This window comes from Acyrthosiphon pisum, chromosome X (assembly GCF_005508785.2).
Source record: "Acyrthosiphon pisum isolate AL4f chromosome X, pea_aphid_22Mar2018_4r6ur, whole genome shotgun sequence".
Classification (NCBI taxonomy): Eukaryota; Metazoa; Arthropoda; class Insecta; order Hemiptera; family Aphididae; genus Acyrthosiphon; species Acyrthosiphon pisum.
The window spans coordinates 12807540-12816562 of NC_042493.1; positions in this window are offsets into that span (position 1 = coordinate 12807540).

Sequence of the window (9023 nt, forward strand, 5' to 3'; positions counted from 1 at the left end):
TCAATAAGAGACATACTATTAAACAAAACTCCAAATAACAATTATTTAGAAATTGAATACACTCCAAAAGAAACAATGTGTATGAAATATGCACCTGTCACGTCCGTTGATGTGGAGAGGTCATTCAGCTGTTACAAAGCAATGTTAAGACCGAACCGCCGCCACTTTACATTTGAAAATTTCAAGCTATATGTTGTTTCTAACAGTTTCCCACATGAAGACTATGATGAATCTGAATAGATTTTTAATTTTTTTATATTTTCAATTAATTATTTAATAATTCTATGTTATTTTCAATTTAAATATTTAAATATTATACATTTATAAATAAATATTTATTAAGTAATAAACAAATATATATTTAAATATTTTTAATTTTACACTAAATTAAAATCCGTTCCCTAATAATAACATAAATTTACCCTAATGTAGTATTAATTTTTAGGAAATAGAAAATATTAAAATTGGAAAATATAATTATTTCCTGTTGGGTAGAATACGTAGGTAATACCTTGTGTGTATTTTACAGTCACCAACGTTTTCTTGAATTTTTCTCTTGAACTGGTTCTACACAAATTTTTTTAATATTTACCATTTAACACAAATGGTGCACTAATAAAATTATTTGAAAAATAAAATAAAAAATAAACAATATAAAAACTATACATTAAATAAAACCGAGTTTTGACGATATGTGTGCTTGACGTTATTGCTTCAAAACAAACTAATGCTGTAAGCTATAATACGCTGCCATAATTTATAAACAAAACTTTATTTTTACGTGTGGTACATTGTGGAAAACTGCAAAACTTTGGTTTTTCCTCAGGCCCCGGTTTCGTGTTCAAACACGTGAATTAAACGGTTGTTTTTTGTCATTTTATCTTACATAAATTGCAAACTTTATAATATATACTCAACAACCCTTATTGATATGTTGTCCAAGAATCGGTTATCTATGAGCACGATCAGCTCACCACACGTCATCAATAGACCACGCCCGAATAACACTACAATAGGGATAGTAAGACCGTGTTTTGATATTTTACACCTGTGCGCTCGAACGAACGGAGGAATGAAAAGTTTTATTCTAAATTCACTACTGCAGTTGATGGCTTTTAAACTTGTAAAAATATACATGCCCTCTGATGTAACAGATCACGTATATGTTACACTATTTTACGAACTATACAATCATACTACTATATATTAAATATTAATAATACTTAATATATAGTAAATAATATTACTGGACTTCAAGCAAGCCTACGACTCTATCAAGATAAGTAGTCTATGGCAGGTGATGGTTGAACTCGGAATACCGACAAAACTTGTGAAATTAGTGCAGGCGTGCGTTCAAAAATCCAAATGTAAAATAAAATTCAACTAGGTAATCTCAGAGAAATTTCCAGTAGAAACCGGTCTAAGACAAGGGGATGCATTATCACCCATACTTTTCAACATTGGCCTGGAATCAGTGGTAACTGGTAAGGAAAGTTCAAAAAGACGGCATAGGTCTGAGAATTGGAGAACAAACCATGGTGATAGTAGCGTATGCAGACCAGGTGAGAAACACTGCAAAAAAACTTATGGGGGAAGGAAAAAGTATAAGGCTCAACGTCAAGAGGACAAAACTAAATACCTGATTGGATCATAGAGACAGCATCATCAAAATTCATTGACAGTGGAAGATGTGACATTTGAAAAAGTTTCTAACTTCAAATATCTTGGAGTAGATGTGAATGAGAGTGCAAATAGCCATGAGGAAATCAATCGTAGGATAATAACAGGGAATAAGTGCTATTTCTCCATGGTATCACTGTTGAAGTCAAAATTACTTTCACGAAAAACAAAAATTAAGCTATAGAAAACCCTGGCCAGACCTATTGTATTATATGCATGTGGGACATGAGCGTCAACAAAGACAGACGAGAAGAAACTAATGGTTTTTGAGAGGAAAATTTTAAGGACGATCTTCGGTCCTAAAAATAATACTGAAAACAATTAACACGAAAAAAGAGCGAACGCAGAACTAAAAGAACGGTTAAATAAAACCGACATAGTAGCTGTTTTAAAAAGCCGAATACTTATATATGGCCAGGACATTCATGGAGAGCGAAGGGTAAAGTAGTAAACGAGGTCACAATGTGGAAGCCAGATCGGAAAAGACCAATAGGACAATCAAGACAGTTGTGGAGAGACCGTGTCAAAGAATATCTGAAATTTGTAGGAATCAGGGATGGAGAAAAAAGAGCATTGGATAGAGAGGTATGGTAAGGCATAGTGGAAGTGGCGATGGGTCTAAATGGCCTTGAATAAGCCATAAAAAATAATAATAATAATAATAATAATAATAATAATAATAACAATACTTACAGGACAAATTATTATATTCATCCACAAAATTATGCATCACCCATGCTATACTATAAATTAATACTATAAAAGTATTAATTATATTCAAAGCACACACCATTTCAAGTTCAAAGATAAGGCGAACAAAATTACATATACTAAAGAACTCCGTGTGACTATAATACGTAGGTTAGTCTTTCGTAATACTGTATCCACATTGTTTAATGTTGGTTAAAATGGTTATGTATGACATAAATGTATCAATACTAGAACGTCATATTGTTGAGCTGTGTATACTGAAACTCCCTAGCTATGGTAAAAATCATAATTCAAAGTCCCTTGAAAACCCTAACTGAACCACCTTTATTATTTTATAGTAACTCTATATGATTCAAACTTTGTTCAATTTTTTATTTAATATTTGATGTATGGTGTTCAAAACTTATCTTAACTTTTCCGTTGCCTGGGACATGGAAAATGTATGTTACCTCATCAATCGAGAACGGCTGTTTTTATAAATTGACAAAAAATAACAATACAAATAAACAAACATGCCCGTAACCAATGGCAAGCAATTATATTATACAATACACAATTATTATTTTATTCTAAAACAAAATTTTTTATTATTTAGTTAATTTTTCTAGGCAAATGCCACCACCCTTGTATTTGTTGACATTCAAATTTTCTACTTTTCCGGTGGATTTTCCTAAAATTTTCTTTCTTAAAAACCTTCTTCTGGCAATTACGAACATCGTAAAAAAAATTCGAGCCAAATCGGACCAGCCGTTCTCGATTGATGAGGTAACGACATTTTTCACGCTCCATTTTTATATATATAGATTTATTAACAACAAAATATGTTTTTTTATGCGTTTTTAAGTTTATTAATAATGTTAATTTTTGTAAATAACCTTAGAAATTTAAAAAATATCAAACATGGATATCTAATTTTGTTATAAGCGTTTGAAGTTGGAATTTGGGTGAAACTGGATATTCAAACAAAAAATTATTGTTTTTCCTCTACCGATTTCATGTTATTTTGTTGTAATTTAAGAAGTATTAATCAGAGGGATAAACATTCTACCATTAAAATAAATTTTATTATTTTATACCTACACGGAATTTTTCAAAATACGTCTTAGACTAATATGTATTAATACCACTGACCTTTAAAAATATCATATTATGATAACTAATGATAATATATCAGGTATATATTTTATTATTTTGTTCAAAATTAGACGAACCTAATGTAATAATAAATTAATAAATTATTATTAACTTATGATATTAAACATAGAGGTTGGTGTGTCAGTATATAAGAAAAAAATAGTTTTCCACTCAACATTTTCATTTCTATGTCTTGGTTCTGGTTGACTGAAATTTTTACGCCTGAGTCCAAGTGAACTATCATATTGACGGAGATTTTAACCCACTGCAGGTTAGGGTCTAGTCTATGACTGAATTTTTATACGTTTCCAGATTTGTATCAGAAATGGACACTTAACCTTGGATGTGTGTTATTTCTTTAAAGAAAAAGGCAACAAATACACGGGTTTAACTAATATTCGTGCTCTTATCATGTTTATTTTAAATTTGAATTGTGAATCAAAAGAAAAATCAAAGTTAGATACATCATTACAAGTATCTAAGATTCGATACTCCGGACTATGTTTAATTAAATTGGACAAGCAATGAAATACTAAAAAAGGGTGATTACCTATTTCTAGAATTGTAAGTTGGAATTTTTAAGTTTATCTTCATAACAAATTCTGGGCAGGATAGTTTACCGTTTATTAATTCATGAATATAATATTATAGATATATAGTCTTCTAGAGGCCAGCGACTGAAGCTAAATTTTCTAGCCAATATATCTAGGTTAATGTTCATTCAGCCTAATGTGTATGCCATCATCCATTAGGAACATTCGATTTTAACAAGTTCATTAGTTAGATAATTCTGTTTAGAATTTAAAATTACTGATGTAAAATCTAATATTGAATTGACAAGAGAGCAATGTAATACCTATAGACAAGTAGACAATTAATGTTTTTAAGTTTGGAACCGTTTCGATTTATAAAGCTAATGGTTCGTAAAGCCTATGCTAATAATATAATCGATATAAGCATTGAATGTGATATCAGAGGACAACAAAACACCTAGGTAAATCACCCCAGTAGATAACATTCGTAATTCAAAATTGTTTATGTCATGATGGGCTATAGTTTTATTTCTTATACGGCTAAATGAGACATATTTACACTTAGAAGAGTTGATAAATGACCATTACGATTACAACATTTTAAAAGTTTATCTATATAATTTTATAACTAGTTAGAGTCACCAATTGAATTAATTGGCTGATATATTTTCAGGTCATCAGCAAATTTTTTTTTTTTTTTATTATTTAAATAAAATTTATTTACAATCTATATTTAATATAATACAATAAGTAAATTTGAGTAATAGAATTTTTGACATGAGTTCACATGATAAGAGAAAAATATCCATTGATATTACTCTTCAGTTAGTACTAGGTATAACGGAAAAATGAATACATTAAGAGAAATGAAAAAGAAATAAAAGTAAAACTAGGTAATAATCAAAGTTCAAGTTTAAACCGATGTTGGACCTTAGGATAAGAGGTCTCTGGACCATTTTCTTTTTAATCTACGAGTTATCAGCAAATAATAAATATTTATTTACAGGTTTTGAAAGTGGTTTCAAAATTGTCGATTAATATAATGAACAAAACAGGGGATATGTGGCCATTCTGAGGTATGTCGTATGTAGAAATTGTATTATTGGACAAAAATATACATTTACTTTGACACTGAATGACCTATAAGACAAATAAGAAGAAAATCATGATAGTAATGGATAACCTGTACCGAGTTTTTTAAGTTTTGGCTGCAGGATACGGGTTGAGTACATGTCTTTGAATGTCATGTGTTCGAAGGTCACGTTTTCGAATGTCGAGTGTTAGAAAAAATATTTGTTCGAATAGTAATGTGATTGAAAAATTATTTTTTCGAAAAATATATGTTCGAAAACTTGTATGTGTGAAATAGTATTATTTTATTTTTAAACGTAAATTTTTACAATGTACCCGATTAATATCGTTAAATAAAAGTAATAAAGATAATAGATAGTTGATAACATTGCTTATACCTTATTAGTAATGACTATTGTGGTGTGAGCTATTGAAGCAAAAAAAAATTAAAGAAAATATTAAACAGCAAGCATTAACATCAAATGTTGAAAAACCAATTCAAATATTCAATGCAGCTATTTCAGGTACTACTAAAACTATTTCATCTAAAGAATCAGCAAAACAAATTGTCAAACGTCAACGTCGTATTTACCTAAATCAAAATGAACCCAAAACAATTCAATCAATAGATCATCCACCGTCATTACGGACAACATTATCTGGAGAATATTTTTTAGTAAAAAAAAATCGAATCTGTTTTATTGTTTACAACAAAATAAAATTGTAAATAACTCCAAGAATCTAAATGTTGGCTAGCTGACGAAACATTTTAAATCTTGCCCAAATATTTTTTAACAGCTTTATTGTATACATGCATTAAACGTGGTAGTGAAGAAATATACGTTCCATTAGTGTATTGTCTTCTGGTTGGAAAAAGTCTATCAATATACAATAAAATGTTTTACCTAATTAATGAATATTGCAATGAAAATGACATTGATATAACGAAAAACTCGGATATTGAAATTATTACAGATTTTTAAATAGCCGCAATAAACGCAATCAATGAAGTTTATCCGTTTGCTATGCACTCAACGTGTTTCTTTCATTTCTGTCAAAATATTTATAAATAAAATACAAAATGTTGGTTTATCTACAAAGTACTCAAAAGATGCAGATTTTAATTTTTTAGCTAGACACATCCCCGCAATGGCATTTTTGCCGATTGACATGGTACGGTATTAGAAGAAATATGGTGTGGACCGCGATCTCAGATTGCAATCAATTCAACAGCGAATAATCGACAATCCTAATTATTGTAAATTGGAGTTTTTAAAAGCAATTGCATATAATTTAAGTTTTTAATTAATGATTTATAACTGCATAGGTATATTATTCCAAATATTTTTTTTATAATTTAAGTTTTTAATTAATGATTTATAACTGCATTGGTATATTATTCCAAATATTTAATTTTAATTTTTATGTTTATTAATTTTTATAATATTGGATAGCTATAAATAGATAGAATAATAGATAATTAAATAGAAATAAATAATTTTCGTGCATACAACTATTCGAACATATATTTTTCGATTACATTACTATTCGAACAAATAACTTTTCTAACACTCGTCATTCGAAAATATGACCCACTCCCGCAGGATACCATGATACCACGGTCAACCGAATTGAAAGCCTTTTTTAAATCTGTGTGAATTGCAGTAACACGACTATAAATATATATATTGATATATTGATACCTTATTTACGATATTGATATTTTTATAATATCAAAAATAAGAACAACTTACGATCAGATTGGTTTCTGTTTAAAATGTTCGATAGTCATGTTGCTCTTCTACCAGAGTGTGTTGATTCATACAAGTTTGGCTCCAGAAGTTTTTCTATAATTTTGGTCATGATATGTACGTGTGTGTACAACGCACGTATTGTAATTTGATTCGTGTCAAATACCATCGATAGTGGTCGTTTATCTACCGTAATTTCGTGTGCAATGAATGCTCTTTCCTATCCTTTAAAAAATATAGCTTAAATAAACTTGTAATCGATATTATTAACAATAATTATAATACTGAAATTCTGTAAAGTTTAATTTAACTACCTAACGCATTGTTATTTGTGACTGGTGTTGTAAATTTATGTGAATAAAATGTTTTTTTAATATAAAATTGATTTATTTTCTTGCTTGCCGAATCAGTATTATAATGTTTAATGTAATTTTTATAAGACAATAACATTTTATCTGACAAGTAGTACAATATTTAACGTAAATACGAGTTGCTTGGTATAAAAATAAAACAATAATATTTGAATTGAAAAAAACAACTATCATATTTATTTGTATTCTAAAATAATGACTAGATTTAAATAAGTAATTGAAATTGGATAAATATTTTCCATACAATTTATTTTTCAAATTAGACGTTCTATTTTAAAATGTAAATGTATTAGGTACTTATATTTAATCATTTTTCAAACGAATAAGTGACGTAAAAAATGTATTTTCTGTTATATTATGTGTATAATTTATGGTATTAAATATTAGTAGAAAATATTTTTAGATTTTGAGTGGAACGATAAATGTATTGATTTTACAATGATATGTGTTTTTTTTATTTTTTTTTTTATTTTGTATTTATTTATTTATTTATTTTTTGTGTCTGTCATCACCTTTTAGGACAGTAAAAGTGCTTTGATTTTCTTCAACAGTATCTTTTCTGATAGGAAAGTGAATCTAGTTGGTACTTTGGGAGGACAAAAGTAAAAATTTCCCGGTAGTTTTTAAAAGCGACGTGAAAAATTAAGGAAAAACGGGAATTTTTACGCTTAATTTGTTTTCATGAAAATTGATTTTGGTTTTTAGTGCAACTTCAAAACAAACCACCGTAGGTACATAAAATGTTGACTGAGTATTTATATTAGCATTTTCTATACACCATAATATTTTCCAAATATTTTGACTCATTTTGAGCTGTTTACAGACATTTGTAGTTTCCATTTTTTTTTTTCTATAAATATCAATAAAATTTTATTTGTTGGTTAAAAAAGCTTGAAAATTTAATAGAAGGTTTCTATTATATTGTTTCAAAGGCGGATGAAAAAAATTAAAAATCCATAGTTATAATTTTTTTTTATAAGCATCTAAAGTTCATATATTGACAAAATACGTAAAAATGACGAAAATTTGCAAATTATTTTGAGTTCGAAATTCATGAAAAATTTTATTTTTAAATCTAAGGTTTGAAAATGTAATACAAGATTCCTCATAAGTTTGCCTACCTTTTAAAAAAAAATGTCTACAATTAAGTCAAATTAAATTTTTATGAGTGTTTGAAATTCATATTTTTACAACATTTGATATTCACTCGATTTCTCATGTTACGATTTTCTTATTTTGTTGTAATTAAAAAACGAATGACTGCTGATACTTGAAAGTTTCACTTAATGTTTATGTTAGCATTTTCTATACACGATAAAATTTTGAAAATAATTTGACTCTTTTTGAGATGTTTACGGACATTGTGAGTTTTCAATTTTTTTAGTTTTTTTTTTTTTCTATAAATATCAATAACGTTTTATCTGTTGGGTCAAAAAGTGTAAGAAGTTAATACAAGGCTCCAGATATATTGTTAAAATAGTAGTTGAAAAATATTAAAATACATAGGCACAATTTTTTTTTATAAGCATTTTAAGATCGAATTTTGACAAAATTTATCAAATTTAAAATTGAATAATTATTTTGTAGTTAAAAATTCATAAAATTTTCAACTTTTATATCTAAGGATTGAAAATTTAAAACATGATTCCACGTAAGTAGTTAATTCTGTTACCAAAAAATCTAAAAAATACATAAACACAGTTTATTTTTATAGTCATTTTAGGTTCAAATATGGACGAAATTATATATTAAAAAACCTAGAATAACTATTT